This window comes from Nicotiana attenuata, unplaced genomic scaffold (genome assembly GCF_001879085.1).
Source record: "Nicotiana attenuata strain UT unplaced genomic scaffold, NIATTr2, whole genome shotgun sequence".
NCBI classification, from domain to species: domain Eukaryota; kingdom Viridiplantae; phylum Streptophyta; class Magnoliopsida; order Solanales; family Solanaceae; genus Nicotiana; species Nicotiana attenuata.
In genome coordinates, this window is record NW_017672451.1 from 53,972 (window position 1) to 63,615 (window position 9,644).

Here is a 9,644-nt window from a genome sequence, read left to right on the forward strand (position 1 = left end):
GACTTTTTGTTGTATGTTCTTGGCTCTTTTTGCTATTCTTCGTAACTACAACAAAAGGGGCTTTAGCGGCAATACAAAACGGCTTTAGCGGCAATAACAATAGCTGCTATATCTTGTACCGACCATTGGTGTTTAGCCGCTGAAGCCGGGGTCGGCAAAGCCTTTAGCGGCTTTTCTAACAAAAGGTGGTAAAAGGTATAGTTTATTGCCGCTAAAAATTATTATCTTTAACGGTAATTGTTTGCGGCAATTATAATGGCTGCTAAATCCAATCCGAAACGACTAATTATACTCCTTTAGCGTTCATTTAGATAGCCGCTAAATTCAAAATAATTGCCACTAAAAGTTTTTAACTTCAACGACAATTGTTTGTGCCAATTATAATGGCTACTGAATTCAATCCAAAATGGCTAATATGCTCCTTTAGTATCAATTTATATAGCCGCTAAATTCAAAATAATTGCCGCTAAAAACTTACATATTTAACAGCAATTATTTTGTTGCAATTAAAATGGCTATAGTATCCCTTCTAAAAACATCTTAGTTTGCCCTTAGTGTCCATTTTAATAGCTATTGTGTTCGACTAAATTGCCGCTAAAAGTCAATATATTTAACGATAATTATTTTTCAGCAACTATAATGGCTGCAATATCTCTTGTGAAAACATCTTAATTTACCTTTATTTGACCAATTTTATAGCTGGTATATCCAGCTAAATTAGCATTGCAAGTCACAAGCGGTAATAGCAATAATTTAGCCACCATTAATAATAGTTACTACATTCGTCTAAAATATGATCCAAATAATAAAATATATTAATATTAATTCAAAAAATATAATATATCTCATTAAATCTTAACAAAAGGAAGTGCTAATAAAAATATCTTAATGTCATAGTAACTTAAACAATAAACATATATTGTTCGAACAAAATAACTAATGTCATTATATAACTAATCCAAAGTATGATGGTCTTCAAATGATTTCCGCAATTTTTCATCATTTTGAAATCTTCCACCCGCTAAATTATCGAACATTAGACTGTATGACCTGAAATTACAAAATAACTATGTCAAAAGACGAAATATATGCCCCCACAAAAGGAAATTACCGAGACCTCTAGTCCCAGCTATTCTTCTCCAAAAGGGGGAAGTCAGCAAAGACTAGCATTTGCTTGTTTTCACACTGAAAGAGCTAACATCTCAGTTGACAAGCTAATACATATACATGGGAAAATGTTTAGTAGGAGTTTAGACATGAATTCCAAAAAAAGAAAAATCAAATTTGGAATTTCACTAAGATTTGAGTTGAAGATGAAGTTGTGTTTGGTTATAATTTTTGCAACATATTTGGGTGTCTTTTTTTTCAAAACCATAAAACATGATTTATACCCCACAACTTGTAAAAAATATTAAAATCACCCCAATTTGATCATCCTACTTAAAATAAACAATCAAAATGCTATTGTTTAACTGTTATCATATTCTGCTTTACTGCAATACAGAGAAGATGCAAAATCAATATCACATTTTCTAATTCTACTAACACACAGAGAAGGTGCAAAAGCAAGCATAGCCACATTTTTCTCATAACCATATAATCAAACTTCCAGTAGGCAGAGTTCAAGTTTCAACTAGGACTGATGTTCCACCATCAGTCGCCACAGACGTATCTGCCAAAGATGAAAAACTGACTGGGTCATTTTATAAATTTTAAAAATATGGGGTAAATTTGTAAAACTAAAAACTAGCAAATTTTCATTTTCAATTGAAAAACTGGTGAGAACCACTTTTTCAAATTTGAAAATGAATTTTCAAGTGAAAAAGAAAAAATTTGGTAAGAATGGGATAACCAAACATTGTTTTAACAAAAAAAAATTGAAAAAAAATGAAAAAATTTGTATGTCCAAATGGGCTCTTAGTAACACTCACAAGGCAACAATCAAATTTAACAAAGAGATAAACTGATAATGTCTTTGTGAGAGGAGTTCGATGTTAGGAATGATTCAAAATAACCTTGAAACAGGTCATGAGATAAAGTGATGATATTTTTGGAGCCATGAGTTTGATGATTTGGAATGATGCAAGAACATTAGACTTGGAACATGTCATCATAGTATATGAACATACAGTTTTAGATAGTAAATAGAAATATTTAGCAATTAAAATTCCAGAAAGTCTATTGTACACTCCAGAGAAGACATGCATGAAAAACTCTGCTTCACTCTTATGTTCCAATTGTATAATACAAATTTTTATTCCAATAAAAGATACCCTCTGTCCACCTTCACTCTTATACACTAATTACTCACTTCATTCTTTGTATAACCATGGCAAAAAAATGTAGCATGTGTTTGTTAAGTGTCATGGATCATCTTTGGTTTCACCAAATTAGCCTCTTTTTAAAAAAAAACCTTCAGTTTTATTTCCTACAAACCAATGTCAAACAACATTAATTCCACACGAATAATTCTCATTAGTTGAATTAGATAGCACTCTTCTACAGGTAACAAATCATCTCCTAGTTAGGCTAATATTCTCTATACCCCTAACCTTTTAGTGTTTGCTAACCAAACAAGCAGATAGAAGCAGCACTCAACCAAGAAAACAGTCCCTTGAAAGTCATGATTTTCATCAACAAGAAGATGAGTGCAACAGAAGCTTCTGGTTTACGATCCATCTTTTAGTCCCATAGAAATATCTGATTTTTCTTACTTTGATGGTGTTAAATCCACAAAAAGGTGAATGTGATTCAGGCAGGAAACTACTATCACAATTTTACGACATTCACAACAAGTGGGAAAAGGAAATATATAAAAATAAGAAGTATCCAAGTAAGCCTAAATACAATAACAAATTAACAAAAATCGAAGGAGAAAAACTCAAACAATAGCAACGAAGGATAAAGACGAGTATTACTGTGAGAAAGTTGAGCATTTTCAGTAACACTAGGTATCCTTGATGTTTGTGATACTCGTTCATGTCCAATGTTAGCGTCAGGGATCTAATAAATATTAACATGTTAGGTAACAATACTTTTATATAATTAAAATTTAATTAAAGTGTTTAAAGCTTATAAAATTGAGTTACCTATTCACCTGAGGTGGAGTTGATGCATTTATTAAACGGCACATCAACTCCCTTCTCCGGTGAAAGTTTCCAAATATCTTTCAGTAAAGTAGTCCCGCAAATCTTTTTTGCTTCTGAATTACCTAAAATAAAAAAGATCTGAATCATCTGATGACATCAAGGATCCTAACTCCTGATATTACGCTACTGAAAGGGACTAGCAAAGCAGGAATATTATAATAAATGTCACAACAATATCAAAAAATTACAACAAAATGCTCATATTGGAACTAAAGTTAAGGCTGTAGGAAATCAAGAATCATCACATGAAAGGAAGCAAGCAACTGATCCTAATGCCGAAGTTTTGTTAGTTTCACAATGTGCAACACAACCAGAAGATGCAGACCCAATGAACTTTATGTAGATTTTCCCGTTACTGTGCGACAAAAATACAAATACACAAATAGAAGAGTGTCCTAATGTCACGACCCTAAAATCGACCCGGTTGTGATAGCGCCTATTGTGAAACTAAAAGTAAAAGCAGCTGAGCAGTAAGAAAACAGGTAATCTCACGTTCTAGCACTACAGGAAATACAATGCATTTCCAAAACAGTCCAGAAATCAAATATATCGTAAAAACAACTCAGTTTCAGTAAAAATCCCTTTCTTTTAAAATATCTTTCAAAGGTTTTAACAAGTGAATAAAACAATGAGAAAAATGATAGAAACGTAAACAGCCCCTCGGGCAAAGCATGTACCATAAACCGCCCCTCGGGCGAAATATCAACAAACCAGCCCCTCGGGCTACCTCACAATCACTCGTAATCAGCCCCTCGGGCAATATCACATCACTCACACTGGGTACCCGCGCTCACTGGGGGTGTACAGACTCCGGAGGGGCTCATACTGCGCTATAACAAGTCATCTCGTAGCATAATCAATCAGGCCATCGGCCTCACATAACAAGCCACCTCGTGGCATAATAAATCAGGCCCTCAGCCTCTCATATATCACAAATCAGTACCACATGCTGTGGCGCGCAGCCCGGTCCCATGATATCCTCACAACACAAGCCCTCGGCCTCACTTAGTCAGATCTCACTCAAGCCCCTCGGGCTAACAGTAAAATAGGTACTCGGCTCAAAAATATCATTTATAAAATCAAAAGGAGTAAATAAAATCCGAGTTATGAAATCAGTGAAAGCATAGCATGACTCAGTGTAAATATTATCAAAATCAGTGAGGAAACAGTAGTGAAAAGCCCCTAAGGGTCCAAACAGTCGGCACAAGGCTCAAACACGACATTCAGCCCCAAATATAGTAATACTTTCCAAAACACAATAATATCACACACTTTTCAGTTAAATACGCGACTTAATAGTCGTACGGGATGGACCAAGTCAAAATCCCCAATGGTGCACGACCCCACGCTCGTCATCTAGCGTGTGGGTCACCTCAAAATAGCACAACGATGTGAAATGCCCATTCCATACCCTCAGGACAACATTTACAATAATTACTTACTTCAAACCGGTCCAAACTCTAGCCCGCGATGCCTTTGCCTCTCGAATCGGCCTCAACTCGCCCCGAATCTATCCAAAATCAGAATCATAACATCAAAATAGGCTAAAGGAACAAAGCCCACGCGAAAATATTCAAATTACATCGAAAATTCCGAAATTGGCCAAACCCGACCCCCAGGCCCACGTCCCGTAATTCGATAAAAATCACACCACTAGAATCCTTATCCTCCCGCGAGTCTATACATATCAAGAACATCAAAATCGGACCCCAAATGGCCCCTCAAATCCTCTAATTTACACTCTCCAATTTCAAGCCCTAATTCTCAAATTTTAGGCTTTAAATCCCATTAATTTCATGCCTAATTAGTTAGAAATCACCATAGAATCGAGTATTGAGTTCAAAAATATTACCTCCAAGTGTTTCCCTTCAAATCCCTCTTCAATCTCTCTCAAAAAGCTTCAAAGCCGCTAAAAATGGTGAGAAATGAGCTGAAAATCGCGAAGGCAAGAATTTATATGTTCTGCCCAGGGGTTCCGCATCTGCGGTCCAATACCGCACCTGCGACCCCCGCACCTGCGACAAAAGGTCCACATCTGTGGAATTTCACTTAAACTTCCCATCCGCACCTGTGATCAAGCCTACGCATCTGCGGGCTCGCAGGTGCGACCAACCTTCCGCATCTGCGATGCATCCCCAATTACTGGCCTTCGCTCCTGCGATAGAAATGCCGCTTCTGCGGCTCGCACCTGCGGTCCCCAATCCGCAGGTGCGGTTATGACAGAAACACAGCAGCTTCAGCTGCAACTCTAACTTCCAAACTTTTCGATAACCATCCGAAATTATCCCAAGGCCCCCGGGACCTCAACCAAAAGTACAAATAAGTCATATACCACTATTCAAACTTGTACCAATCTTTGGAACACGCAAAACAACATCGAATCATCAAAACACCCTCGGGTTCAAGCCTAAGGATTCCAAAACTTCCGAATTCCGCAAACGATCAAAAAGTCTATCAAACCTGATCCGAATGACCTGAAATTTTGCACACACGTCACAAATGACACAACGGACCTACTCCAATTTCTGGAATTCCTTTCCGACCCCGCTATCAAAATTTCCACTACCAACCGGAAAATGCCAAAATTCCAATTTCGCCAATTCAATCCTAAATCTACCACGGACCTCCAAAATACATTCCGATCACGCTCCTAAGAGCAAAATCACCCGACGGAGCTAACCAAATCATAAAAATCCTAATCCGAGATCGAAAGTCAAGACTGAGTCAAACCTTTCAAATTTAAAGCTTCAAGCTGAGAATCATCCTTCCATATCTATTCCGATTAACTTGAAAATCAAAACCGACGATTTACATAAGTCATAATACATCATACGGGCCTAGTCATGCCCGAGAACTGGCGAGCGAAGTGCAAATTCTCAAAACGACCGGTCGGGTCGTTACACCTAATAAGTTGAAAGAAGCTATCTTCAAGGTTGCTATACGTACACAAGCCAAGAGAAGCATATGTTACCCAAAAAATAGAACTGTTGTAGCAGAACTGCATAGTTGTCCTTCTGCAGTTGTTGCACAATTGTGTAGTTGTCCCTCTACTGTTGTTGCACAAGTGTGCAGTTTTTCTTCTACAGTTGATCATTAGTTTTAAGTATAAACTCATGATCCCGAACATACATCTTAACAGTTAACAAAGAGAAACCACATCTCTTGTCTTCAAGATTAACTAATAGAGTATCAGTTGTATAACAATATGCTCACTATGTATAGTAGGCTCTATTGAAAAATATCAGCTCTACAATGATAAAGATTGATGTTTAATCCACCCTACAGTCCTAAGAATTTAACTATTAAAGGAAAGAGAACCAATAGAACTAGACAAAGAACTTTCCCTTTATGTCAACACCGTGAGCAGCACCTCATGTCTGAATATTTGTATTATCAAATATTTCAGCACGTAATGTTCCAAAGTTTTTGACTTGGTCTCTTTGTTTCTTATCCTTTTTCTTTTTTGAGAAGGATAACAAATTATATTCCATTAGAACAAGGGTAGTGGAGGAGCCATATTTACAATTCACAAAAAGAGCTCAAAAGTTCCCTAGTTAATCTTTACAGGGATTCTATGATGTTTAACAGTGACTCTACTTCTACCAACTCCTCTTTACACCAAAAGTGAAATAGAAGAAAGCAATTCATCTTAATATATAGTTATTTGTTGTGTTCTTTCATGAAGTCCAATCATTCAAGAGCAGTTAACACGAATAAGCATCACAAATATGCATTGTTATTTAGAGATCATAATCCAAATTACTGGGAAGAACAAATTAATGTGACTACTCAGAGCTTTTATTGATTTAAGATGTAACTTCACATTTTTCTGGTGAGCCATGACTTTCATTACACCATGATTGATACCGCTAAGAGGGATATGAATTTAGTAAGATAATCTTTCTCGAACTCCATATACATATCGTAGATGTCTTTGCATGAGAAGGATTTATAAATTTAAAACTTATATTCTCTAGCTACACATGTATTTCAGTTAACAAGAGTTTTCCTCAATATTATGACTTCTAATTCATAAAGTAAGACACTTCAGGCTACTAACTTAGGTACAGCATTTTGGACATGACACTAACTTTTCTCCTTTTTACCTTACAATCAGAAGTTTGATTATAAATTGTCATACTCTGTTAACATTATTACTATATCATCATCATTATTATCACTTTTGGAGGTGTTTTTCTTATACTATTCAATAATACTAAATATTTTCCATGTCAGTCATTGCATTGTCCTGTATTTTCTAGAAATACGGTGTCACATGTTTGTGTTGTTTAACTCAACATTCATGATAAATTACTTTCCTACTTTTATTGTGCACGTTTTCAGGAATAAATAACAGCATTTACATCAGCATATGTAGTCTAACGATATTATAATTCATGTATTTCTCCCTGAATGAAAGTCAACCGTTCATCATTTCTAACGTGTACAACTAGGGCTCACCTCAATGAAAGTAAAACATGCTGCCTTTAGTAATATAAAAGATAAATGATATCCATTGCAGTAACACTAAGGATGAGTAAGTGAATGGATCAAAAATAGCAGAAGAAGAGGCTTTTAGCGTGTATTAATTTAATATTTAAATAAATAAACTTAAATTATTCTTTTCTTAAGTAGTAGCAAATCTTAAAAAAATATTTTCCTAGCATATCAACTACTAAGTAACAGTTGTTATACCCCATTATAATACGGGTCAAACTAGAGTATAACATATTGGTAATTCTGAGGTTTAATAAATTAAAAGAGTCGCCACCTAATTATTTTAACGATGAATTAGGACACCAATTTTAACTAAGTAGTGCTTAAAGTTAACTTTGTTTTATGATCTGCTTAACTTAAGAGTATGGGTTCTAATTAATCATATAGGGCTATGGATAATGGTTCTAATTAATTATATAGGGAAGGTTATTAAGGCACCCTATATGATCCGTTAATTACGATTAACCGGTCAAACTTAGGTTAATTATTTAAAACTCAGAGAAAGAAATAGTGTTGTACTTTGACATGTTTATAGGAAAAACAATCTAAAAGTCGGTGATTCAAATTTGAAATACTTTTGGTGAATGCACAAAAGTTTATAACTAATGAATATGATTACTGTAACCTTGACGTTATAAATGGATCTTCAAAAACGACTTTTGTTTTTCCAAGAAAGTGACTTGATGGAATCACTAAAATTCTTATAAGTTAAAAATCTACCAAATTTCAACTCAAAGGCTTGTATTTAAGACTGTGTTCCAATTTTGTCCAGATGTGATAAAAAGAAACAATTTTTCCTTTTAGGTCTCAAAGATGGCATAGGCACTATGCTAGGTGATAAAGCTTTAAAAGTCCTTGATTTAACAGAATACCTTACTAATAGATTTGTAATTCCTCATGATAAGTTCAATTAATCATCATTTATAGATAAAAATAAAAATAAACCACATGAATTAACAAATATTTAGATAGAATGAGTAAGGAATAATGAAAGCCGCCATAGGCGACCCCAAGCAAATTTGCTTGTTCTCTTGATATCCAATGCATCTATAGGAATATAGGACGTGATGACTCCATGCTTGGGTATGGGCAAGTCTTGCATTAAGACTCAATGGTTTGCTCCATGTACATATGCACAAAAAGAAAGAAAAGGAAAATAGAATTAGAAGGTAGTTTGATTCTTAAGTGTGCATAAAGAAACAAAAACAAACGTAATCCAAATCAAACAAAACTACATAGTCATTTAAATTATAACAAACTCATGAACCTACTTTGCAAGTCCATACCAACAGGATTCACATTTTTCTTTTCAAAATGCAAACGACTCTTAAGTTAAGCATATTCTTTCTTATTTAAAGTTTGAATAATCAGTAACAATAAACTTACTACTTAAATTGAAAGGGATATTTTATACTCTAATGATAATAAGAAGAGATATAAGCCTGCCTTGTTTTACTGAGAAAGAAAGTACATTTAAAATTCATGCAAACATTTAGCCAGAACTTGAATCCCCCTCTATATAGATATATAAAAAGAAATCCTAACATGAGTTCATTTCTGCCATTAGTTGACATGTACGAAAAGCAGCATGAATTTGATTCAACGGGAATAGGTTCTGGTTGCTAATAGAAAAGGTACAGCAAATAGAAAATCACATACTTATATTTTATTTTTAGGCTAACAAGACACATAAATAATCTGATCTTCATTACAAGAAATAATCCATAGCAGTATTCCCAATGGATAAAAATTTACATTCACTAGGGGGTCTAACCAAACTCATACTTAATATATGAAGAGTCAAAGAAATACTTTACCCCATTTAGCTCTTAAATGCTAGGCAGAGATACCAATAAAATGTATATAAGCGTGTATTAATATTTTACAGTAGCATGTGATTTGTTAGCTAAGATCTATTCCGTTGTAAGAAATTTTAAATATCATTATAGCCTGAAGTACTGCAAAAGAAAACAACACACATGATTCTATAAACAGAAA

General features: G+C 34.8%; 1 long non-coding RNA gene across 1 annotated transcript; it reads right to left on the bottom strand.

The window, feature by feature from the left end:
• Positions 1-947: 947 nt before the first annotated feature.
• LOC109213258 lies at positions 948-3,331 on the bottom strand. The gene is made up of 3 exons (XR_002065979.1): positions 3,090-3,331; positions 2,919-3,003; positions 948-1,050 (listed from the first exon to the last, which is right to left on the bottom strand). It is a non-coding gene; the product is annotated as an uncharacterized LOC109213258 (long non-coding RNA).
• Between the last annotated feature and the right edge of the window lie 6,313 nt (positions 3,332-9,644).